Source organism: Hemiscyllium ocellatum, chromosome 34 (genome assembly GCF_020745735.1).
Source record: "Hemiscyllium ocellatum isolate sHemOce1 chromosome 34, sHemOce1.pat.X.cur, whole genome shotgun sequence".
Lineage (NCBI taxonomy): Eukaryota > Metazoa > Chordata > Chondrichthyes > Orectolobiformes > Hemiscylliidae > Hemiscyllium > Hemiscyllium ocellatum.
This window is the reverse complement of record NC_083434.1, coordinates 30,992,952-31,020,785: the sequence shown is the minus strand read 5'-3', so window position 1 is coordinate 31,020,785 and position 27,834 is coordinate 30,992,952. Positions and strand designations below refer to the sequence as shown.

Genomic DNA, 27,834 nt, shown 5'->3' with positions numbered 1-27,834 from the left:
CAATGCAATTTGTTTATCCTAAAGTAGGCCACAAATCCAGTATTTGGTGTAATGAAATATTTGTTGCATTCTCAATATAGATCAATGTCCTGAGTGTTTCTGTCTGTGAATAAATGTGCAATATTTACTCCTCTCAAGCCTTGAAGAAACTGAAATTGGTGACATGATCCTGTAGATTGTCAATCTCAAACAAAAAGATGAACAAAGGAATTGATCTGCCCTGTTCTGGTAACTCTTACATCTTTTTGAATACCTTGTATATGAAATTTCATCAGCTGCTCCTATTAAACCCATAACAATAGAGTAAAACAGAACTTCCTTGTGCCTCCAGCTATTAGCAGAAATTATTCTTACTGCTAAACACTTTCTGATTATGTTTGCAAATGCATACTTAGTGATCATTGAACTGAATGGAACTTAATTATTATACTGATTTGTCGGTAGAGAATATACTCTATGGTAGTGGCTACGACAGCTTACTAATTAAGAAATTTAGATCACATTATAGATCATGAGAGTTACTTTGCACATTTTATGATTGATATTTAAATCTGACAACAGATACAGCTTTGATTTTCTCGAATATATCTCTTTTATATATGTTTTTAATATTTACAGTTACCTTTATGTGACTATTGGATTACACTAAACAGATTCCTAGAAAGTAGAATTGTCTACTACTGTTATAATTATGAATAGTGGTACTTTATTAACCAAAATTAACATTGCTGCTCAGTAGTCATCTAAAGGGCCAATTTAAGACCATTGAACTTTGAGTTCAGTTTCATGTAGATTTGAAGATAATTTGTCAGCTCTCTCCCAATACTTTGCTCATTCGTGCCACAAAATTGATCTTGCATGGACAGGTGCAGGTCTTGGGCTTGGAGTCAACAGAACAATGCACCTGTTTGGATTTGCTCTTCATAAGCTTCCTTTTCACATTTCGATTTATGCAATCTAATTAAGGAGATGAGATATGTACATAGAGAGGAATACACATCCTTGCCTCTTTGTAAGGTATAGTTTCAAAATAAATAAAAATCAAGAACAAAGGTGAAAAGATGGTTCCTCAAAATGCAAACAAAAGATGTCTGCCATCAATATTAAATAATGTACAGAGTAAACCTCAGTCAAATGTGTACAAAAATTCAAAACAAAGTAATTGCTCTGTCCCTTCAAGACAGTTACTGTAGGAAAGCTCCAAAACAGTCTGTGAACTGAAGTTTTTATACACAATACTCATGCTATGCACCTAAAGTTGAAAAGTATAGGTCTAGGGAATTTATAAAGGAAATGTAACACATCAATAAAGACTTGCATGCAATTTGTGGGGTAATTTTGACACATCAAACTTGACGACAATTGTGCTCAAGGGGGTCATTTGATTTAATGCCATTCACTCATCACATGGAAAACTCCATTGATGGAATAAATCCTCACAAAATGTACTCTCTGCTCTTAATGTGATAGATACAATTGCATACAATTTCATCCAAGGGGTCTGTAGTACTGGAACTCTTAGATAAATAGTATAAACAGCAGAACGTCATTGTTTACAACATTATGCAAGGCTTCCACACATCTCTTGTGAAGGTTATAGCATGAGTAAGTAGAGCATAAACATTGAGCTGAGTGGCCTGTTTTTGTGCTGTAATCCTGCATTAGTCGAGAGTATAATGCTGGAAAAGCACAGCAGGTCAGGCAGCATCCGAGGAGCAGGAGAATCGACGTTTTGGGCATAAAGCCCTTCATCAGGAATGTGGCTTGTGGGTCGGGGCTGAGAGATAAATGGGAGGGGTGGGGTTTGGGGGAAGGTAGCTGAGAAAGCGATAACTGGATGAAGGTGAGGGAGAAGGTGATGGGTCAGAGGAGGGAGTGATGGACAGGTCCAGAGGGTGATACTGAGTTGAAGGCTTGGGACTGGGGAGAGGGGAAATGAGGAAGCTGTTGAAATCCACATTTATCCCATGTGGTTGCAGGTTCCCAAGGCGAAATATGAAATGTTCCTCCTCCATGTGTGGGATGGTAAAGCTTTGGCGATGGAGGAGGTCCAGGACCTGGATGTCCTTGACAAAGTGGGAGAGAGAATTGAATTGTTCAGCCACGGGGCGGTGGGATTGGGGTGTGGATGTTCTCTGAAATGATCTGCAAAAAGGTGTCCTATCTCCCTGATGTAGACCACACCTGGTGCAATGGATGCAGTAGATGATATTGGTAGAGGTGCAGGTAAATTTCTGATGGATGTGGAAGGATCTTTTAGGGCCTTGGATGAAGGTGAGGGGATGGAGTGCAGTGGCAGGGAAGTTGCCAGGAGTTAGGTAAGGGCTGGTGGGGGCTGTGGACCTGACAAGGGAGTTGTGGAGTAATTCTGCATTACTCAATGTTGAAATTCTGTTGGGGTATTGACTTTGCAGGGCTCTGATTGTAAACATTTCTTTGTAAGTATGTATTGTAGAAATCAGCCTGTCCCCATGTGCTGTGATACTAGGCTGATAGCAATTATTACAGTTATGACTTTTATTTCTAGTCGAACCTTAGAAGTCAAAGTGCTAACAGGACAATGATCAAACAAAATGTGACACCAAACTATACAAGGAGATATTAGTGTAGAAGATGACCAAATGGTAAGTTGTAAGGATATCCTAAAGGATAAAAGAGAGATCAAAAAAGTGGCTTTGGAAGGGAATTGTAGAGGTTAGAGCTGAGATTCTGAAAGCATCTATACCAATGTATGCAAATTATGTAGTGATTAAAGTCATGAACGCATAAGAGGCCACTTTTGGAGAAATGTCAATATCTGAGAGTTGTAGGGCTTGAAGTGATTACAGAAATCAGAGGGTCAAGGCCATGGAGGGAGTTGAGAGCAAGGATGAGAATTTTGAAACTGAGATGTTGTTTAACTGAAAGTCAATGTCAAACAAAAAGATAATTAAATAAAATTTGGTGCAAGCTAGAATATAAAGAGTTTGGGTGACTTCAACTTAAGAGTGCTCGAAGGTGGGAGATTAGGCAGGAATGTATCAATATTATCAATGCTAGAAGTAACAAAAGCATAGATGAGGATTTTAGCAGCAGATAATCTGAATAAAGGGCAGAATTGGTTACGCTGAAAAATTACAATATAAATGCAATGAGACTGCCTTGAACATCTTGGCTTGTTTGTCTAAATCACAGTCAATTCTATAGTATAAAGCGTTATAATAGATAATAGTTTCACAATCAATGCTAACATAAACCCTCAAAATCATACCACAAAGAAAAAGATCAATTCACTGAATTGACTTCACCAGTTCTTTTAAGGAACTAAACTGATTAGTCCCACAATTATTCAAAGCAAAATCATTCTATCCAAGTACATAGCTTGTACCTTTTTTTTGCAAACAACTATTGATCCTGGTTCCTCAACCCTTTCAAGCAGACCATCCCAAATCATAGCACCTCATTGGAGCAATAAAAATCTTTCTCGCCTTCCTTCTGACTCATAAGTAACAAGAGATATGGGATAGCCAGCCACAGTGATATTATCATGAAAAGTAATGATACAGAATTTTGGAGTCATCGAGTCATGCAGCATAGAAACCTTTGGTTCAATTCACCCATGTTGACCAAGTTTCCCAAATTAAACTAATCCTATTTGCTGTGTTTGGCCTCTATTCTTCTAAACCTTTCCTATTCATGTACCTGTCCAAATGTCTTTTGAATGTTGTAATTGTACCTGCATCCATCACTTCCTCTGGCAATTCATTCCACATACCAACCAACCTGTGTGTGAAAAAGTTGCCCCCCAGGTCCCTTTTAAATCTTTCTCCTCTCACCATTAAAAATATGCTCCCTAGTTTCGAACTTCTCCAGCCTAGGGAAAAGACATTATCTATTCGCCTAATCTATGCCCTCATGATTTTATAAAACTCTATGAGGTCACCCCTCAACTCCCTTGCTCCAGGGAAATAAGTCCCAGCCTTTCAAACCTCTCCTTATGACCTAAATTCTCCAGTCCTGGCAACATCTTGGTAAATCTTTTCTGATTCCTCTCCAATTTAATAATAACTGCAAGGCTTTTTTTTTGTGCTGGATCTAGCCTTGCAGTTATACATGAGTATAAAGTTAAAAATCACATAACGGGGATCCAAGATGGCGGCGACCCAGCAAGACTGAGTCCACAGTGCTCTACCCAAAACTTGGGAAAAGTGGGCTATCCACCCCCACCACACTCACTAAACCATTTATAATAGTTGTTAACCTTAAATAGTTACCTATTAGTACATTTAAATAGTCTAATGCTAGCTGGAAAATGAGTAAAGGGAAGGGAACAGGCGGCTCTAAGAAAGCAGGGACCCCTCCCCCACCCTCTCCCTCTTCATCTGCAACAAAGGTGTCTTCAGCTACTTCAGGAGATTTACCAATGAAGATGAGCTTTGAGGAGATGTTTGCCAGGTGGGAGGCGAAGATTGATGCTTTTATCGATGAGTCTCGGCAGAGCAGAGAAGCACTATCAGCCGAGCTGCAGAAGCAGGGCAGAGACATTCAGGAATTGGAGTGCCGAGTCAGAGAGGTGGAGTCGAAGGCCGCAGCCTCAGAGACTGGGATAAAATCAACAGCCGACCACATCCGTTTTCTCGAGAATCGAGTCCAGAACCTAGAAAACCACATTGATGACCTCGAAAATCGATGTCGTAGAAAAAATATTCGGTTGTTGGGCCTGCCCGAACAGGAAGAGGGAGGTCAGCTAACAGCATTCTTAGAGCATTGGCTGCCACAACTTTTAAATCTGCATAATGGATCAGGCCGGGTAAGGGTAGAATGGGCCTACCGGGTCACAGTACGTGGGCCCGGCTCAACCCAGCGCCCACGCCCGGTCCTGTTCCAGCTGCAGAGCTATAGGGAGAGGCAGACGCTCCTGGAAGCCTCAAGAAATCTGGGAAAAGATCCCCAAGCTATGACCCACAAAGGATCCAGGATCATGCTGTTCCAGGACTTCTCCCCAGCTTTGGTCCGAAAGAGGAAGGCATTCGATGAGGCGAAGAAGCGTTTAAGGGACTTAAATATCCAGTACTCCTTACGATATCCAGCGACGCTACGCCTTAGCCACAAAGGATCCATATATAACTTCGGATCACCGGAGAAGGCTAAGGAATTCTTGGACTCTCTTAAATAAACTGCAAGAGATTGTGGACACTGGTCTGCCTTTCCCATTATTTTGGTTTACATCCCTTCATCTTTTCTTATCTTTCCCCCTATGTGTGTATGTATATATATATATGTTGGGGCGTTTGGTTAATGTTGATGGGGAGAGGTGGTTACCTTATTCTATTTTACTTCGGTTTTTAGGAGCGGGGTTGTTTTTCTTTCCCCTGTTATTTTGTGGTATTATATTTAAGTATTACATGTTGAGATTGTAATCTTATAGTTATATATGGTATTAATATTCCCAAATATATTTAGATGTGGGTGTGGGTGGGGGTGGGGTGTTCACTGTTAACTCTAGCTTTATATTATATTTGAATTCTCCTCATTTTATTGAGGAACACCTGGGTCAAGGGTGGGGCACTGGTTGGAAGAGGGTAAGATGGACTGTGGGAGAGGAAGTGACGCTCCCTGGGAACAAGGGAGAAAATCTCCAATTCGGAATGTTTTATATTTTTTATACTTAGAAAGAGTTTTTTGTTATATTGTTTTGAGTGTATCAGAGAATCTTTACTTTTGTAAATCTTGTATGCTCCATGCTCGGGATGTTCTAGATAGGGTTTCCCCTCCCGAGGGGTCTCGGATCTGTCCAGATGATTATGGCTGAACAGTCGGTTAAGTGGTGCACCTGGAATGTCAGGGGGAGTAATTCGCCAGTTAAAAGGAAGAAAATATTATCAAATCTTAAGAAGGAGAGAGTTGATATAGCTCTCCTACAGGAGACACACCTGTCGGATAAAGAACACTTAAAATTACGACAGGGCGGATTTGTTCAGGCCTTTTTTTCCTCTTTTAATTCAAAAAGCAGGGGAGTCGTTATCCTTGTCCGGAAGAACTTCCCTTTGAAAATTCTAAATCAGATAAAAGACGAATCTGGACGATATATTTTGATTAAAGCCCTCATAAATGGAGAGGAATATGGGATCTTAAATGTATACTGCCCCCCGGCACACCCCTTTAAATTCATAACGGAAGCTTTTTCAAAACTGATGGCCTTTGGTGCCCGTCATACAATTATAGGGGGACACTTTAATTGTATTATGGATCCGGAAATAGACAGGATTCCCAAGAGTGCCGCTGGAGTATCTCCCAGATCTAGACAACTGGCGGACCTGAATAAAGAATTAGGATTGGTAGATGTATGGAGATGTCTCCATCCACAGGGTAGAGATTTTTCTTTCTACTCTAATCCACATAAATGTCACACAAGAATTGATATGTTTTTTGCCCCATCGATTTTTCTAAACTCTATAGCAACCTGTAAAATAGGTACTATAGCAATCTCTGACCATGCCGCTGTATACATGGAAACTAAGGTAAAGAACAATGGGACATCTGCTCGGCATTGGCGTATGGACCCCTTCCTGATAAAAGATAGCAAATTTTTAAAGTACTTCTTCCAAGAACTTAAAACCTTTTTAGAAATTAATACTGGTACGGCTAGCAATCCGTCAATGATGTGGGAGACCATCAAAGCTTATGCACGAGGTTTGATCATCTCCTATTCAGCGACCCAGAGGAAAATGAAGGGAGAGCAACAGCGTATGCTCGAAGCTCGCCTAAAAGCAGCCGAAACAGCATACGCTGATAGACCTTCTATCACAAAATTGCAGAGGATTACAGCTCTTAGGACAGCTTTAAACACCGCGCTTACTCAAACGGCTAAAAGGGAAATATTATTTGCGAAACAAAGATTATATGAATATGGCGACAAACCGGGTAGATACTTAGCATTTCTTGCAAAGAAAAAGAAAGCCCCTCAAACTATTCCGACCATCAAGGAAAGTACAGGTACCCTGACTCATGATCATAAAAAGATCAATGCGACCTTTAAAGAATTTTATTCTGAACTATATAGATCGCAGGATTGTGAAGATAGGATTAGGAGGATGCAGTCATTTTTAAAAAATTTGACCTTCCCGGGCCTGACTCCGGAACAGGTGTCGGCCCTAAATACCCCTTTAACAGTCCAAGAAATACTTGAGGCAATTAGGCAACTTCAGAGCGGAAAAGCACCGGGCCCAGATGGTTTTCAAGCTGAATTCTATAAAGAATTTACAGGAATATTGGTTGACCCACTTATGGATATGTATAATTTTGCGCATAGTCAGGTCTGTCTCCCCCCCACGCTGAAAGAAGCAAATATTTCTCTTATCCTCAAAAAAGGAAAAGACCCAGAAGATTGTGCATCTTACAGACCAATATCCTTACTAAATGTAGACTTTAAAATTCTCTCAAAAATGTTAGCACTAAGACTAGAAAGGGTACTGCCATATATTATAAAGGAGGACCAGACGGGATTTATTAAGGGCCGCAGATCATCCAATAATATCAGAAGGGTCTTGAATATGATCCAAGCCTGTCATCAGGGAAAGATACCAGGAGTAGTAATTTCATTGGATGCGGAAAAGGCATTTGATAGGGTTGAATGGTCATATTTATTTTACACATTGGAAAGGTTTGGCGTTGGACAGGTGTTTACCAAATGGGTTTCAACATTGTATAATGACCCCAAAGCAGCTGTTATTACTAATGGGTTAAGATCGGATGGCTTCAGTGTGGGTAGGGGCTGCCGTCAAGGATGTCCTCTCTCACCATTGTTGTTTACACTGATAATCGAACCATTAGCAGAAGCCATCCGGACTGATCCTAATATAACGGCCCCGAGGATTGGTACAGGTAAACACAAAATTACCCTCTATGCAGATGACGTTCTCTTATTCCTCAGTAATCCTTTAATGTCAGTGCCTCGTCTAATTCAAGTTATTAATACATTTAGTGCATTCTCAGGCTATAAAATTAATTTTTCAAAATCGGAAGCCATGCCAATGGGTGGTCTGGCTATGATACCCCACTTAATGGACGGATCCCCTTTTCCCTTCCGTTGGTCCCTGGAGGGCTTCTTATATTTAGGTATTTTTATCACGCCAGTATTTGATCAGCTGTATAGGGCTAATTTTGTACAATTAATGGAAAGGATAAGGCAGGACCTCCAGCGATGGAGAGACCTTCCGATTTCCTGGCTAGGGAGAATAGCATTAATTAAAATGAATGTTCTGCCCCGTCTCTTATATCCTATGAGAATGCTCCCGCTGATGCTGCCAAGGCTAGCCCTACGTAAATTATATGGCTGGTTGGGCTCCTTTATTTGGAACCATAGACGGCCCCTTATTAAGCTGAAGAAGCTACAGCTTCCACAGGCAAGGGGAGGACTGGACTTCCCAGACTTTAGGAAATATCAGTTAAGCTCCCTACTAAGTTACATAGCTGATTGGATTTCATCTGATCCACAATCAATTTGGCTGGATATCGAAGCCTCCCAAGTAAAATACCCATTTATTAACCTTTTATTTTCAGATAAGAGGAAAATCATTACAGACCACTGTAAAAATCCCATAATATTAAACACAATTAAGGCCTGGAATATAATGCGGCAAAATGAGGGTAACTCACATAAAACATCCCCCCCATGCACCAATAGTAGGCGCATGGGGATTCCAACCGGGGATTACAGATGCCACCTTTAAACTCTGGAGATCCAGGGGCATCTCATGCTTAGGGGACCTATTTAAAGATGGGATCCTGATGTCCTTTGAGCAGCTGTGTCTGAAATTTGGAATACCTAATGGGGATCTCTTTCGATACTTCCAAGTTCGAGATTATATACAGAGGAAGACTACATTAATAGATAGTCTTTATAAATCAGACAGAGAACGTAATGTCTTACGACCAGCGGGGGCATCCTCCGTTAGTACTATATACCATTTGCTACATGATGGAGTCTCAGGAGACATGGATGACCTGCTTAAAACATGGGAGCAGGACTTGGGGCTAGAAATCTCTGAGGATATGTGGAATGACATTTGGGAAAATGCTAGAAGAATTGCTATCTGTAACAGAACTCAGGCTATCCAACTAAAGATACTTCATAGGGCCCATATAGCTCCGGCTCGACTGGCAAAATTTAAGGCAGGAGCATCTCCAATGTGTCCTAAATGCAAAATAGAGGTGGGTACTCTTGTACATTGTTTGTGGACTTGTCAGAAAATCCGCAGATACTGGACTAAAGTGGCAAATACCCTGACAGAAATTTTAGGAACGGAAATTAGGGTGGACCCTGTATCTCTCCTTTTGGGCTTTTCGAACCTCTCATCTCTGGATATGCATGGGAAGAGACTATTTTCTATTCTCTCTTTCTGTGCAAGGAAAAATATTTTGGTGAACTGGGTGGCTGAGGGCCCCCCTGGACTTTCAAATTGGCACAGATTAATTATGGAATATATCCCCCTTGACTTCCTCACAAATATGGTGTAAGACTGAATTATTTTATAAAATATGGCAGCCCTTTTTGAATTATATAAATGCAGCTATTTCGGCTATCCTAACAAGGGCTTTTATTTAGAGAAGAATTCAGACCAGGCTGCTCCGGGGCCCCTTGGGAGAGGAATCCTGCGCGAATACGGGTTTTATTATATTTGATGTTTATACATTCCGAGCATGTAAGAGACTTAGGTATACACTCTGGTTAGTTATAGGTTAGATTAGTAGAAAGTTGAGTTTTTTTTTCTTTCTTTTTTCGTTTCTTTTTTTTCTTTTTTTGTTTTCTTTCTTTCTCTTTTCTTTGTTAAATTATGACTATTGTATATATGATTTAATTGTACATCAATGTTTGTATTTGAGAGTTTTGTTTATTTTTGTAAATTTGCAAAAATGTTAAATTTCAATAAAAATATCTACAAAAAAAATCACATAACACCAGATTAAAGTCAAAAACTACCTGACGAAGGAGCAGCGTTCCGAAAACTTGAATTTTCAAATAAACCAGTTGGACTAAAACCGGGTGCTGCATGATTTTTAACTTTGTCAACAAATTCAAGAATAGCTTTTTCCCAGCTGCTATCAGACTTTTCCTCAGGCCTCTTATATATTAATGTTGATCTTTCTCTGTAACACTATATTCTGCATTCTGTTCTATTACCCTGTTGTACTTACGTAAGGTCTGATTTGCCTAGATAGCATGCAAAACAATACATTTCACCGTATCTTGCAACATGTGACAATACTAAATCAAATCAAAGCTGCTTGGTTGATATCATATCCACCATATTCAACTTTACTGTCTTCACCACCTGTGCATTGTCACATTTTGCCAAGAATCATCTGACTATATCACCATTTTTCACTGTTGCTGGGCATTTTCAGCTGTGATCTCTAGCATCTGCAGACCTCATTTTTTACTCAAAATCTTTGAACCACCATCCTAACAGCATTTTTTGACTCAGATACAAAAGCAGAAATTGCTGGAAAAGCTCAGTAGTCCTGGCAGTATCTGTGAAGAGAAGTCAGAGTTAATGTTTCAGGTCTGGTGACCCTTCCCAGAACCTTTGTTTCTGATATACATGATCCACAGTTCTTTCTGTTTTTATTTAGCATCACACGGACCGCAGCAGTTCAAAAGGTGACTCACCGTCTCTATGGCAATTGTGAATGGGTGATATCTGCGAGTCTTATCATCAATGCTCAAATGATATGAAAAAACAAATGATTAGCATCACAAAATGAAATGATCTGGTCATTATCACATTGCCAGATGTGAGTGGTTGCTGTGTATAAATTGACTGCTATGTTTCCTGCATTACAACAGGGACTTCACTTCTAAGAACACTTTATTGGCTGTAAAGTACTTTGAGATATCTGCTGATGAAGAAAAGTGCAAGTCTTTTTTAATAGGTTGTGGAAAACATGGACAATCATGAAAGCATTTTAAATATTTTTGGATTGATTTAATCTTTATTGTTTAGTGCAGATTTGTACTTGGTACCTTGCTGTGTTTTTTGCTCCTGTGTAATTATCTTGTAAATAATCTGAATGTTAGTTTAATCCTGAAACACAATGTCCATTGTTAAAGTATCTACTGCTTTTCAGGGAAAACAGGAAAGCACCCTAGGTGATCTCCTGTGTGTTATAATTAAAGAATAATTGTGAACCAACAAAAACATCAATTGAAAATGCTAGGAGTAAGTCTGCATCATAAAAAAGGACTGCACCTAAATTGTGGAACAGAGTTCAGATTAAGAGGCTTGGATTTTCCTTTTATCATATCAAAAAAGGGAATTGGGAATAATGAGTTAAAAAATCACCCAACACCAGGTTATAGTCCAACAGGTTTAATTGGAAGCACACTAGCTTTCGGAGTGACGCTCCGTCATCAAGTGATAGTGCTTCGCAGCGTCGCTCCGAAAGCTAGTGTGCTTCCAATTAAACCTGTTGGACTATAACCTGGTGTTGTGTGATTTTTAACTTTGTACACCCCAGTCCAACACCGGCATCTCCAAATCTGGAATAATGAGGGAAATCTTGCCGCAAATGTACTGGCCACTGGTGAGATTACATCTAGAGCACCAAGGTTGGGTCTCTTTCCTTAAGGAGTGATTCACTTGCACTGGAAGCAATTCAGAAAAGGATCACTAGATTGATTTCTGAGGTGAGGCAGAAATGGGTACTGCAGATGCTGGAGATTAGAGTCAAGATTAAAGTAGTGCTGGAAAAGCACAGCAGGTCAGGCAACATCCGAGGAGCAGGAAAATCGATATTTCAGGCAAAAGGGCTTCAACAGGAATGACCCCAGAATGCTGCCTGACCTGCTGTGCTTTTCCAGCACCACTCGAATCTTGACACTGATTTCTGAGATGAGGTCAGGCTGTGGAGTCTGGCCTTTAGAGAAATGAGAGGTGATTTTATTCATATATATGAGGTTTAGTGGGTTCAACAAGGTACACAGGAACATAGAAATAGGGTAGGGCATTTGGCCCTGAACCTATTCTGTCATTCAATGAGATCATGGCTGATCTTTGTCTAACTCCATATATCTGTCTTTGGCCCCTAGTCCTTAATGCCATTGCTTAATGAAAGTTATCTATTTCAGGTTTAAAATTAATGACTGATCCAGCATCCAGTGCCTTTTTATGGAAGAGAGTTCCAAACATCTACAACCCTTTGTGTGTAGAAGTGCTTCTTAACATCACTGCTGAATGATCTAGCCCTATGCCCCTTGGTCCAGAATTTCAGTGGAAAGATTTTATAAACTGTATTTTCCTTTAATATCTTTAAGACTTTGATCAGAATCACCCCGTAAGCTTTTACATTCTAGAATCCAAAACAGGCCTAATTTGTATATTCTCTCCTCAAAACTTAACCCCTGAAGTTGAGGTATCATTCTTGTAAAAATCTACATTGTATTCCCTCCAATGGGCGGCACGGTGGCTCAGTGGTTAGCACTCACAGCGCCAGAGACCTGGGTTCAATTCCTGCCTCAGGAGACTGTCTGTGTGGATTTTGTACATTCTCCCCATGTCTGCGTGGGTTTCCTCTGGGTGCTCCAGTTTCCTCCCACAGTCCAAAAATGTGCAGGTTAAATGAATTGGCCATGCTAAATTGCCCGTAGTGTTAGGTGAAGGGGTAAATGTAGGAGAATGGGTCTGGGTGGGTTGCACTTAGGCAGGTTGGTATGGACTTGTTGGGCTGCAGGACATGTTTCCACATTGTAAGTAATCTAATCTAATCTAATCTAATCATATCTTTCCAAAGTTGTGGTGCTCAGATCTGTTCACAGTACTCCAAGTGGAGTCTAACCAGGGGTTTGTATAACTGTGAATCATTACTCCCGTCCTCGAAATATAAAATCCGGCATTCTATCAGCTTTCTTGATTATTTTCTGAACCAGTGGGTGACATTTCAGAGACTGACGCACCTGAACCTCCAAGTCCCTTTAGACAGCCATTGCATTTAACTTCTGACCACTTAGAAAGTCCGCTGACACGTGGAACATAGAACGCTACAGCACAGTACAAGACTTCAGCCCTTGATGTAATGCTGATCTTTTATCCTACTCTCAGATCAAACTAACCGACATATCCAACATTTTACCACCATCCTAATAAATATCCCTAATGTATCTGACGCTACCACCACTGCTGGCAGTGAAATCTACACACCCACCACTCTCTGTATAAAGAACCCACCTCTGACATCTCCCTTAAATCTTCCTCCAACCATGCCCCCTTGTGATAACTAGGACTTTTTCTGTCCTGTGAAAAAGTCTCTGGCTTTTCACTCTATCTATGCCTCTCATCATCTTGTACCCCTCTGTCAAGTCACCTCTCATCCTTCAACACTCCGATGAGAAAAGCCTTAACTCCCTCAACTTTTCTTCAAAAGACATCCCTCTAATCCAGGCAGCATCTTGGTAAATGTCCTCTGCACCCTCTCTGAAACTCCCACATCCTTTCTAAAATTAGGTGACCAGATCTGAACACAATATTCCAAGTGTGGTCTAACCTGGGCCTTATAGAGCTGCAGCATAATCTCGTGGCTCTTCAACTCAATTCCCCTGCTGATGAAAGCCAACACTTCATACACCTTCTTAACAACCCTGTCAACTTGTGTGGCAACTTTGAGGGATCTATGAATGATGATCACAAAATCCCTGTTCCTCCACACTGCCAAGAATCCTGCCTTTAACCCTGTATTCTGTATTCAAGTTTGACCTTTGAAAATTAATCACTTCATACTTTTCCAGGTTGAACTCCATCTGCCACATCTCAACCCAGCTCTGCGTCCTGTCAATGTCCCTACAACAACCCTTCACCACTCCACCAACCTTCATGTCATCAGCAAACTTACTAACCCACCCTTCCACTTCCTCATCCAAGTCACTTTCAAAAATCACAAAGAGCTGAATTCCGAGTACTGATCCCTGTGGGACACCACTGGTCACCGAGCTCCTGGCTGAATATTTTCCATCTACTATGACCCTTTGTCTGCTATGGGCCAGCCAACAGAAGATCTTCCTTTCTCTGACCAAAATGGATAACCTCACACTTCCTTATTTTGAAGTTCATCTGCCACATTTTTGCCCATTCACTTTGTCTATCAATGTAATCATTGTAATTTTATTGTAGATGGTGAGAGGATGCTCCCCCTCATGAGAGGAGCTAGAAATCTGTGCAGATACTACCTTTGCTGTGTGAATTCATGTATCTTAGATTAGATTAGATTAGACTTACAGTGTGGAAACAGGCCCTTCGGCCCAACAAGTCCACACCGACCCGCCGAAGCGCAACCCACCCATACCCCTACATTTACCCCTTACCTAACACTACGGGCAATTTAGCATGGCCAATTCACCTGACCTGCACATCTTTTGACTGTGGGAGGAAACCGGAGCACCCGGAGGAAACCCACGCAGACACGGGGAGAACGTGCAAACTCCACACAGTCAGTCGCCTGAATCGGGAATTGAACCCGGGTCTCAGGCGCTGTGAGGCAGCAGTGCTAACCACTGTGCCACCGTGCCGTATCGCTGGACATTGGAGTGTAACCAGGAAAACATAACAAACAATGAAATTCACAACTGATCTCGGAGGAACCTTTTTGGAAAAGGTCACAACACAGAAACAGATAATAGTTTTAAGTAGAGCCTTGCTGTAGATCTACAATAGTGAGTAGAGTGGGTTCTTTCTTAATTATATGTTTTCATTGGGATCTGTCTCTTGATTAAATTTTAAAAATATAACCCATAAGTATTCAGTTAACCTGGAGCAGTGATTTTTAGAGCAATAAGATGGTGCTATTTTCTGGGTGTGTAGGTTGGAATGAGCAAAATGGCCTTTAGTAGAGTGATATGCTCTTCTTGTTGGATATGGGAGTTTCGGGAGATTTTAAGGGTTACTAAGGATTATACCTGCAATAAATGCCGTTGATTACGAATCCTGTCAGATCGAATGGATCGGCTGGAGTGACAGTTAGAGGCAATTTATAAGAGCTTGCGGGTGTGATGGATGGCAGCTATAGGAAGGGAGAAAAGCCACACATATAGTCGGACAGATGGGTTAACTCCAAGAAAGGTAGGAGAGGTAGACAGGTAGTACAGGAGTCTTCTGTGGCTTTCCCTACTTCAAACAAGTATGCTGTTTTGGAAAGTGTACGGGTGATGGACTTTCAGGGGAATGTAGCACAAACAGCCAAGTTTCTGGTATCAAGACTGGCTCAAGTGTAATGAGGGGTACATCAGATTCTAATTGTGTTAGGGGACGCTCTAATCCGAGTTGTGGCACCCAGGGAGACACTGAGGAAATAAATCAATCTGAGACTGGCACAGTTGAGAAAAGAAGTTAGTCATACAGTCAGGGCATGCAGGACTGATAAATTAAACTGCATTATTTTAATGCAAGAGGCCTAACAGGTAAAGCAGATGAACTCAGGACATGGGATATCATAGCAGGGATGGACAGGAATGGCAGCTAAGTGTTCCAGGATACTAATGCTATAGGAAAGAGAGAAAGGGAGGCAAGAGAGGAGGGGGAGTGGTGCTTTTGATAAGGGATAGCATTACAGCTGTACTTAGGGAGGATATTCCCAGAAATACATCCTGGGAATGTATTTCGCAGTTATTGGGTGGAACTGAGAAATAAGAAAGGGGTGATCACTTTGTTGGGATTGTATTATAGACCCTCTAATAGTCAGTGAGAAATTGAGAAATAAATTTTAAAGAGATCTCAATTATCTGTAAGAATAATAAGGTGGTTATAGTAGGGGATTTTAACTTTCCAAACATAGACTGGGACTGCCATTGTTTTGAGAGTTTAGATGGAGAGGTATTTGTTAAGAATGTACAAGAAAATTTTCTGTGTCAGTATATGGATGTCCCTATTAGAGAAGGTGCAAAACTTGACCCACTCTTGGGAAATAAGGCAGGGCAGGTGACTGAGGTGTCAGTGGGGGAGCACTTTGGGGCCAGTGACCATAAATCTGTTAGTTTTAAAAGAGTGAGGGAAAAGGCTAGACCCGATCTAACAGTTGAAGTTCCAAATTGGAGGAAGGCTAATTTTGATGGTATTAGACAAAGACTTTCAAAAGCTAATTGGGTAGAGATGTCCGCAGGTAGAGGGACAGCTGGAAAATGGGAAGCCTTCAGAAATGAGATAACAAGAACCCAGAGAAAGTATATTCCTGTTTGGGTAAAAGGAAAGGCTGGTAGGTGTAGAGAATGCTGGATGACAAGAGAAATTGAGAGTTTGGTTAAGAAAAAGAAGGAAGCATATGACAGATATAGAGAGAATAGGACCCCTCAAAGATCAGCAAGGTAGCCTTTGTGTGGAGCCACAGAAGATGGGGAAGATACTAAAAAAGTATTTTGCACCAGTGTTTACTGTGGAGAAGGACATGGAAGATATAAAATGTAAGGAAGTAGATGGTGACATCTTGAAATATTACAGAAGAGGATGTGCTGGATGTTGTGAAATGTATAAAGGTGGATAAATCCTCAGGACCTGATCAGGTGTACCCTAGAACTCTATGGGAAGCTAGGGAAGTGATTGCTGAGTCCCATGTTGAGATATTTGTATCATTGATTGTCACAGTTGAGGTGCTGGAAGACTGGAGGTTGGCTAACATGTTGCCACTGTTTAAGAAAGGTGGTAAGGACAAGCCAGGGAACTATAAACCAGTGAGCCTGACGTCGGTGGTGGGCAAGTTGTTGGAGGGAATCCTGAGAGGCAGGATTTACACGTATTTGGAAAGGCAAGGACTGGTTAGGGATAGTCAACATGGCTTTGTACGTGGGAAATCATGTCTCACAAACTTGATTGCATTTTTTGGGAAGTAACAAAGAGGATTGATGAGGGCAGAGCAGTAGACGTGATTTATATGGACTTCAGTTAGGCGTTCAACAAGGTACCCCATGGGACACTGGTTAGCAAGGTTAGACCTCATGGAATACAGGGAGGACTAGCCATTTGGCTCGAAGGTAGAAGGCCAAGGGTGGTGGTGCAGGGTTTTCAGACTGGAGGCCTGTGACCAGTGGTGTGCCACAACCATCGGTGCTGGATCCATTACTTTTCATCATTTATATAAATGATTTGAATATGAACATAGGAGCTAATGTTAGTAATTTTCAGATTACACCAAAATTGGAGGTGAAGTGGACAGCGAAGAAGGTTACCTCATTTTGCAATGGGCCAATAGGCTGAAGACTGGCAGATGGTGTTTAATTTAGATCGATGTGAGGTGCTGCAATTTGGAAAGCAAATCTTAGCAGGACTTGTACACTTAATGGTAAGGTCCTAGGGAGTGTTGCTAAACAAAGAGACCTTGGCGAGCAGGTTCATAACTCCTTGAAAGTAGAGTCTCAGGTAGATTGGATAATGAAGAAGGTGTTTGGTATGTTTTCCTTTATTGGTCAGAGCATTGAGTACAGGAGTTGGGAGGTCATGTTGCAGCTGTACAGGAATTTGGTGAGGCCACTTTTGGAATATTGTGTGCAATTCTGGTCTCCTTCCTATCGGAAAGATGTTGTGAAACTTGAAAGGATTCAGAAAAGATTTACAAGGATATTGCCAGGGTTGCAGGATTTGAGCTATAGGGAGAGATTGAATAGGCTGGGGCTGTTTTTCCTGGAGGGTCGAAGACTGAGGGGTAACCTCATAGAGATTTATAAGGTCATGAGGGGCATGGATAAGATAAGTAGACAAAATCTTTTCCCTGAGGTAGGGGAGTCCAGAACTAGAGGGCATAAGTTTAAGGTGAGAGGGGAAAAATATATAAGGGACTTAAGGAGCAACTTTTTCATGCAGAGGGTGGTGCGTGTATGGAATGAGCTGCCAGAGGAAGTGGTGGAGGTTATACAATTGCAACATTTAAAAGGCATCAGGATGGGTATATGAATAGGAAAGGTTTAAGAGTGATGTGGGCCAAGTGCTGGTAAATGGGACTAGATTAGGTTGGGATATCTGGTCGGCATGACGAGTTAGCCTGTACATCTCGATTACTGTATGATTCTATAAATAGGAGAGAAAAGATCTCATTGAAGTTTTAAAATTTCATTGACTGTAAAGAGCTTTGAGATATCCAATGATAATGCAACATAGCATAATACAAATGCTTATTTTCTTTAAAATGCATAACATTTGCTCTTTAAAGCAAATACTTGAAATTCTTATGGATTGATTCAACCAATTTTTTGTTTAGTATAGCTTTGCATTCCAAATCTATCTGCATGTTTTGCTCCTGTGTAACTATCTTGTAAATAAACTTATTAATTTAAGATGAAAATGAAGAGGATTTTTTTTTCTCACATGAGTAAGCTTTTGGAATTCTCTTGCTCAGAAAGCAGTGGAGGCTGGGTCATTGAATATATTCAAGGCTAAATTAGACAGGCTTTGATCAACAAGGGTGTGAAGTGTTAGAGGGGTAAACAGCAAAGTGTTGTTGAGGGGCAGTTCTGCATCCAGGGAGCTTCTGCTTTATTGACCCAGAGTTGACTAACTCCTACCACAGCCCTCTGCTGATACCAAAAAGACGGTGTGCTGAAAAAAAACTAACATATTCTGGTAACTTCTGTGGAGAAGGAAAGTGAGTTAAGGTTTCACATTGAATAGATTGTTTTTCAGAAGCTCTCTGTGGTCAGCAAAAATTATTGGCAGGACATTTGTTAGCTCCATGACCTTGGCATAATTTATATATAGCAGACCTGAAAAAGCTGCTAAAAGGCTTGGGGTAGGAAAAACCAAGCACCAGGAGAACGTGTTATGCCTCCCATCCAATTTCTTCTGTTGGTATGGTTCATCTAACATGAGTGATTGGAAGAAACATCAAGTCACAGTTGAACAACTACAGCTGGTATACATTTATTATTTTACCATACTATATAACTGTCTCTGTGCCAAGCATCTGACTAGAATCCAGGTGCCCTTCAGGTTGCTAATTGGTCATCATAATTTTCACATTTTCATCAGCAATAGTAGACTAACCAGTAATACCAGAAAAAAACTGGACTAAAATATGCATTGTATAGAGGTCGGGGTGTTTTTCTACATTGTTTCTTCAATGGAAAGGTCATAAATTTTGCAAGGAAACATCATGACTGTTCTATGGACAAAGAATCCAAGCATTATGTTTCTATGTATAGCCTGAGGGTGGTGATGACTTCAAAGTTATGTAAAAAATGTATCCGAATTGCCTATGTAAGTAATTGCTTGTGGAAAGGAGTTAGAGTGACCTATGGGTGGAAAGTTAAATCTGTGCTCTTATTGTAAACATCTTCGAGAACCTCAAAACTACATATTTTTTGTATAGAAACTATTCAAAGATTGTCATTGGAGATCATTTGTCAATGAAATAGACACATTCTTTGAATATTTTCAGTCAGAAGAGGCTTATTAATGTTATTTTTAAACTGAAATGTCTACTACCTGAACTTTCAATCTTTCTACTGCATAAATGATTTTGTTCTGCTTGTAGACCAGAATTTGGCGCGTAAGTCATGTATTTCAGAGTTATATTCATTTTGATATTTAAATTTACCTTGAATTTTACTAGACACACTTGTGTCAAGATAAAGTGATTCGCACCTTGAAATTGTGTACATAATTGCTTGTATCAGAGTTTCATGGATCATAGATATGGAGTAAAAGGGTTAATAATCAAACAAGTAAACAGTACGCTGTGTCTGTAGTGATGCAAAAGATCACATAATGGACAGTCTCTAAATAGATATGTTACAGTGTAGACTTTATGCTAATTCCAACAGTGCAAATAGAAGTTTAAATAAAAAGCAGAAAGCCTTTAGACTCCACCAAATGCTCTCAAGCATAGTACAGAATTTCTTCCAAGAATATTCCTGCATGAACAAAATAGTATTATGGGGCAGAAACCAAACCGTTTGCAGATGGGAGGCCAATAACATTCCCAGTTACATCCAGCTGTCTGCAATTTTAAGGGAATGGATGAGGCCTAGGACAGATTATCCACTTTTGCTCCAATTACGGCCCTTTTAAATTTTAAAAAATTCTTTCATGGGATATTGGTATCACTGGCAAAGCCAGCATTTCTTGCCCATTCATTGTTGCCCTTGAACAGAGTGGCTTGCTAAGCTAATTCAGAGGCGTTTAAGAGTCTTCTGCATTGCTGTGGATCTGTGGTGTGTAGATATATATATAGGCCAGAACAGGTAAGGATAGCAGTTTTTCTTCTCTAATGGACATTAGTGATTGCAGATGGGTTTTCACAACAATCGTGCACTGAGATTAAGTTTATTTTCCACATTTTAATTACTTGAATTTAAATAGTGGATTTGAACCAATGTCTCCAAAGCATTACTATTCCAGTGACAATGCCACTGATTTAAGGATATGATTGCACTCAAGAGGATGTAAAGAAGATTCATCAGGACGTTGCCTGATAGGAAATCATTCAGCTACCACAACAGAGAGTGGGGTTGTTTATCTTTGAGCACAGAGACTGATCAAGGTCTTGATTGAGGTGGACAAAGTTATGAGGCACATAGATAGGGAGAAATTTTTTTCAGTGGTGGAGGTGTCAATGACCATGGGACATGGTTTTAAAGTGAGAAGCAAGGAAGTTTAGAGGAGATTTGAGGAAAATATTTTTCATCAGGTGTATGGCATGTATTTGGAACTCACTGGTGGGAGGTGGGAACCATCAAGGCATTTAAGAAATCTTTAGATGAGCATTTGAAATACCAAAGCATTCAAAGCCAGCAGCTAAGAGTTGGAAAATGGGATTAGAATAGATGTATGCTTGATGACCGGTGCAGACACATTTGGCTGAAGTATCTTTTTCCATGACGTAGCAACTCTTTGACCCTAATAGACAATTAAGGATTGGTTCTTATCCCAGCCTCAATTTTGAGATCAGCAGTCTGGGTTTCAGGGACAGTGGAGGGAAGCTCATTCATTTATATCCTGTTTTGCACCTTGGACCAAAGTTTGAGGGTATGTGTTGTTTACTGACTGCCATACCTGCTTAGGTACTTGAATCCTCTCACAATGAAGGCCAACATACCACATGTTGTCTTCACTGTTTACAACACCTAGGCATTTATTTTCAGTGCCAAGTCTATAGGGTTACCAAAGTTTGTTGTAGCCCATTTCCCAGTCTGTGGTCATTCAGATGATTCAAAATACCATACAAAAACCTTCTAGTTTTTGTTGCCAAAGTGGATAATCTCACATTTATCATATTATACTTCATTTGCCATGCACTTGCCCACTCACTCAACTTGTCCAAAGTACACTGAGGCATCTCTGCATCCTTCTCATAGTTTACCCAGCCATCCAGCTTTGCATCATCTGCAAACTTGGGGATATTTCCTTCAGTTCTATCATCTATATTATGAGTACATATTGTGGATAGCTGGGGTCACAGCACTGATCCCTGTGGTATCCACTAGCCACTGGCTTCCACTTGAAAAAAGATCCGTTTATCCCTACTTTGTTTCTTATCTGCCCTCTCTGTCTATGTCAGTATATTATCCCCAGTCCCATATGCTTTAATTTCACATGCTAATCTCTTCTATGGGGCTTTATTGAATGTCATCTGAAAGTCCAAGGAAATCATGTCCACTGTCTCCCCCTTATCAACTCCACTAGTTACATCCAGAAAACATTCCAGTTGATTTGTGAAGTGTGATTTCTCTTCCATAAATCCATGCTGACTCCATCAACAGTCCAAACCTAATATCCCTCTAAATATTTTTAATTGTACTCGGCCCACCAATTTGAATTCCTGCGAACTTTGGCATGATGTCTTAATGGGAGCAACTTGTGAGCAGCCGAGATGGTTAGTTCCAAGTTTGCTATGTGGCTGCATGCATAGTTTATAATGAATATTACCCACAGCTTTAATCATTCATCCCTGTTTATTATCCTTCATATGCCTGGATCTGAGGAGAGAAGGACTATTAATTATTTGTGAGAAGAAAATTAGTCTTAAGCTAAGGTGATGAGGTGATAATTATAATCTTGGGACTTTAGCTAGTTCTGTCAAAAGTTCACCGACTACACACTGTACCACAGATACCAGTCTCCCTTTTCTTCCTTGGGCAGGCCAGGATGTAACTGATTCTTCTGTCAGTAAAGCTAATATAACAATCTAACCTAATCTAATCAGATTTAAAAAATGCACTCTGGCTTATGGGCAGAGTTACTAATTTGGTATATTTTAATTTGGTTTGGTATATTTAATTTGGTTGGCTATACCTTGCTCCCCCCACTTCTCGCTGCCCTCCTCAACAGTTGTTTCTCCACGGTCTACCAACACATTTCTTACATGAGCCATATTATGTGGCATGTAGGACCCAAATATTAGATTAGATTACTTACAGTGTGGAAACAGGCCCTTCGGCCCAACAAGTCCACACCGACCCGCCGAAGCGCAACCCACCCATACCCCTACATTTACCCCTTTACCTAACACTACAGGCAATTTAGCATGGTCAATTCACCTGACTTGCACATCTTTGGACTGTGGGAGGAAACCAGAGCACCCGGAGGAAACCCACGCAGACATGGGGAGAATGTGCAAACTCTACACAGTCAGTCGCCTTATTCGGGAATTGAACCCGGGTTTCTGGCGCTGTGAGGCAGCAGTGCTAACCACTGTGCCACCATGCCGCCAACTAAATTAGCCTCCACCCAATTCACTAAACCTCAGTACAAGGCCATCTTATATTGAGGGCCTGTGACAAATGGGCTACTGAAGTAGCTACTTGGCATTGAGGAAGTAGATAGGCAGGAGGCTGGAAGAACACAGCAAGCCAGGCAGCATCAGGAGGTAGTGAGGTCAATGTTTCGGGCTAACCCTTCTTCAGGACATTCCTGAAGAAGAGTTACACCCAAAACGTCGACTTCTCCACCTCCTGATGGTGCCTGGCTTGCTGTGCTTTTCCAGCCACCTGCCTGTCTACTTTGGATTCCAGCATCTGCAGGTTTTTTTTATCTGACAATGAGGAAGAGCATGATTCCTCCAGGAACTGTGTCATTACGTGAAGGGGAGAAACTCTTTCCAAGGATGACAAACATCAAAGAAACAGTCGCTGTTACATTCCAATGATGCAGGACAGCGTCATCATCTTTCATCTGTTTCTTTGAATCATTAATGCCAAAAGAGTATAACTCATACAGCTTGCACCTTCTTCCTCTGCAGATCCATCAAAGCAATGAAAGTCAAATGAGAAAGTGGAAAACGATGAGAAAAGGAAGCAAAATAAAATTTGTTCCTAATAGATTATGAGGACAATGAAAGTGGCAAGGGGATGGAAGGATGACTGAGAGAAAGAAAATGGGACAAACTGAAGTCATATGCTTCTCTGACATAAACCCCTCAACCCACTCCTTCACCATTTGCTTTCCTGTATCGCAAAAGAGTTTAAACAATTTTACAGAGGGAGATTAATTCACATAAACAACAAGATAATGATGATTGATAAAACGTGACAAGACCAAGGGAGTGGTGAATATGTGCAAATCTGCAAACTTCTCAGCAGCGACTGAGATGAGATTGCCTAAGGTTTTCAGTCATAGGATCTGCAAATTATGAATGGTCTCTGTAAAGAAGATCATCGAACAAATAACAGTCCTATTTACAGGTTCTGCCAAGAATAGCAAAGAACGTGTGACAACCAATAGGCTTGAATCTAGTGTCCACTACTCATTTGTGAGGATGTTAGGAAGCTTCTCCTGCATTGTTGACATTTAAAGGAGTATGTTTAAACCATATTAAATTTACAGCAGAAACTACGCTGATGTAAAAGCATCTGCCTCATTACAAATCCCTCTGCTGCTGTTTGGATCTCACTGTCAAAATCTTTGGTAGGAATGAGTGCAGCTTGTCACCCACAAAATATCTGTTGATCCTCTTTCTTGAGGAGACCAAAAGGTCAAACTTTCACCAAAACCTTTGTATGTTGGTACAGACAATCTGTGAGTGAAGAAACCTTTGGATTAAGAAACTGGAATTTTATTGTCTATTGAAGCTTGCAAAGCATTGTGAGTGCCATTTATTACATCATGAACCTTGATTGTGAAAATTAAATGGCACTGTCTCCCTGCAGACTTTCTGTGATGCTAAAGTTAATTAATTCCCTAATTCACCTAGAAAGTGCATTGATCAGGCCTGTACTGCACCCTATTAGATTTTATAGTGATCTCCTGTGACTCGCTAAAATAATGCTGTGTGACATAAATTGAGTCCTGTTGTCATGTTCATTACCACAAATGCAGCAACGTGGGCGTTGACTGTGTGTCAACCGCTCATATTACAGGAGGCAGAGTTCCCTGTTTCTTCTGTTATATCACAATGAGAAAAAACATAATATATGATAATTTGTGTAAGGTCGAGAGCATCAAACCTGTACCTTTCAGCATTCTAGACCAATTTCAACCTATACTTGGTTTTTAATCAAGTCAGAGAATTTATTAAGTACATCAAAGTTTAGACTTGACAGCTGTAAAAGGCATAAAGATATGAACAACCAAAGGCTCTGATGGTTCCTAGCTCTCCAGGGCATCACTCTCTTTTCATTACTTGCAGTATCTTGCTGACTGAGTCTCTCTTTTTCTAGATGTGTGCTAATGATATTTTGTAGCACCTTTCATTGAAAAACCCTTGCAATGCTTTATCAGGCTATAGCTTGTCAATATGATTGATTCAAATTAATACAATTGAAAGTGCCTTTTTCCCCTTTCCCCCAGCATGTATCTTATAGATGCTTTGCATGTTTAAAGGTTCTCAAATTCAGTTTTTCTGTTTATTGTTCAACTTCCGGAATTTTGTAGTTCCACATTCATCTTATCCTGTCTTTCTACTAAGATCTTTATCTAATCTCTCCCTTTGTTGTTACATTCAGTTTTTAACAGAGTGCCTTGACAAACAGTTTTATAAGGAAGCAAGCATTAACTCAAACAGACATCAATGTATTGGCGCATATAACATAATTTGTTCTATCTGTTTCACTATTCTTTCTTTCATAAGCATAAAGTATGTTATTGTCTGCTGTCCTTTTAAAGAACCCATCATGTATGTGGGTTTCCTTTCATTTGCATAACTTTAATTTTTTTCCAGGTGAGTTATGTACAATTTTACATACACATGTTCCAACACTGACAAATCTCAGTGAAACTAATCTTCATGCTTTATTGTTCAATCTTGCCATTACAGTTTCTCAAGAAAAGTATGTCAGAATGATTATTGCCACCAATCTATAAACAAAATATACTAAACCCAACACCTCTCTGGTGAAAAATGTTTCTTTCAGACGCAACTGTTTCCTAATTCTGTCTGCTGTGGTATGCTCCACTGATATTCCTCTTTATTATTCTGTCCTTCACCATCTGCTGCTTCACCTCTCATTTGTTATGATAGCATATGATGGGTGTCAGCAGGAATGGTCATAAATAGGGGAAGAGTGACTTATTTTGGGACAGAAACATGTATAAATTGTTTTGCTACCCAAATCAGTATGATGCAGTTACAGTTACAATGCTTACAAAGTGTTTAGATAATTACATGAATAAGAAATATTTGGAAGGATATGGACCAACCTCAGACAGGTGGGACTAATTAGTTTGGGATTATGGTCATCATGGACTGTTAGATGGAAGGGTCTGTTTCTGTGCTGTATGACTCTATGCGAATCAAAGAACTTAATATCTGTAAAATTCCAATATAATTGACAACTGGTGAAGCATTGCATCCTTCAATTGGTGTCTATTCACAAATGACAGGATAATGTGGGCAAATGTTGCTGTCCCGGAAATTCATTCAACAAATTGCAACTTAGTTAAGCTTGCAGTAGGAGAGGGCCAAGTTACCTCTGTGACACATCAAATCAGGACGTAGTTGAATTTAAACATTGCCTGAAACAACATCATTGACATAAGGAATTTGAAAGTTTAATTCTCAATTGTGTAATTAAAAAGAATACTCCAAATTCCCCTCCGGCTCATACACTGACTTGGAAATGTAAAGCAGTTCCTTGTTGCTGGGTAATAAACCTGGAACTCCCTACCTAAGATCATTGTGGGTGTATCTACATCATGTGGACTGCAGCAATTTAAGAAGGTGGCTCAACAACAATGTCTTAAGGGCAATTAGGGATGGGCATTAATTGCAGGCCTTGCCAGCAACACCCACATCTCATCATTTTTTTTTAATAAAGCTAAATTACGGCAGATTCAGGCAGGGAGATAATTTGTTTTTATGTCTTCTGTCATGAAGCCTTTATTATTGGATTTATTGTGGGTATTCTCAATTTCTTCTTTATTTGTAGCTGTGCCTCTTAACTGCCTAGGTCCCAAACTCTGGAATATTCACCTTACACTTCTTAAAGACACATCTTAAAACTGTTAGGTTAAATAAGTTTTTGGTCAGCTGTACTAACATCTCCTTATGTGACTGGAGCTCATATTTTATTTTATACTGTTTCAGTAAAGCAGCTTGAGACATTTTGTTTTCTTAAAGATGTTATGCAAATACATCATTTGGTGTTATACCAAAAGCAAATAGGATAAAGCAAGAGACACCTTTTTTGGTGCTTACAGTTCATTTCTTGATGATGTCCCAGAGCTCTGTTTAAGAAAACAATGGTTTGGAATGGATAGACTGATGAAAATATATTGCCCATTGTTAATGGCTTCCAAGAATTCCTCAAGCAACCAAAAACAAAGAAAAAGACAATTCTGAACACTGAGATTTATATCTCTATGTAGTTTCATTATGCATATATGTTTGTAGCATATGATTATCTTAGTATCATCTTATTACCACTGTACACAACATCTGAATGTTGTTCACTAATCTGTTCTAGTGCTGCACTGAGATAATGCCTTAACAGCAAGTATGTCACTCCCACCTGGCTGTGCTACAGTGTCATGATTTTCATTTCAGGGCTTCTGAATTCTAGGAGGACTCTTCAGTGAACTTTGTTACCTTTGTCCAGGTGGGTGCATTGATGTCTTAACACCTTTTCTAAACAAACATCTAAGGTTAACGAGAACAATCTCAGGAGTTGTTATAAGCTCTGAGAATGGCATCTTGGTTGAGTAACTCTGGGTGAGCCCTGGTTGTTTAATATTTCTGATGTGTAAATATTCAGGTGAGGTTTGCCACTCTCCTTTGATCTGGCTGTCATTTGTCTGCTTCTTATAGTGCTACTGTTAAGCCATTAGGCAGGAGCTTGTTTTACATAGCACTGTACCAGCAGTTCTCTGCCCCTCCTTCATGGCCAGGCTTTTACTTCTCCAAGCTGCCCACCCCCCACTTAGTCCCATGACTCACTTGCCATTTCTTCTGCAGATATGTTCTGTTTTATGTGTTCTGCCCTTGCTACCCCCACTTTAAGTAGTGCAGACTTAGTTACATGGCCTGCACATTTCCGTCTATTTAAATTGGCTGACCCTGCAAGTTACAGCAGGGTCTGTGGCATGATGGAGGGTGAGCTTGAGCCTGTGTAATTGTTATGTTAGTGTGAGGAACAAATGGAACTGCAGGCTTCATCAAAAACGTGTCACCTAAGAAACATTGAAAATCTTGCTCCTGCACCAAGCCCTCACCTGTTGTGTATTCAGAAATGTGAGACTCTTTTATAAATTAGTGTTGTCCTCAGCTAACATTTCAAAATAGTTTCTTGCTAATATAGCTCTCTCAGTAATTAAGTATAATGTGTCAGAAAATGGTTGTTTTTCTCTCTCCACAGCAAAACCTAAAACCAGACTTAACCTGTACATTTGCACAAACCCTGCGGTTTGCAGATCTGCCAAGTCACACTCACTCAGAGTGATCATTATGTTGCTG

General features: G+C 40.3%; 1 long non-coding RNA gene across 1 annotated transcript; it reads left to right on the top strand.

Annotated features, from left to right (window-relative positions):
* Positions 1-144: 144 nt before the first annotated feature.
* LOC132832124 (uncharacterized) lies at positions 145-27,834 on the top strand. Its single transcript, XR_009646903.1, has 3 exons — positions 145-228; positions 26,929-26,980; positions 27,737-27,834. It is a non-coding gene; the product is annotated as an uncharacterized LOC132832124 (long non-coding RNA).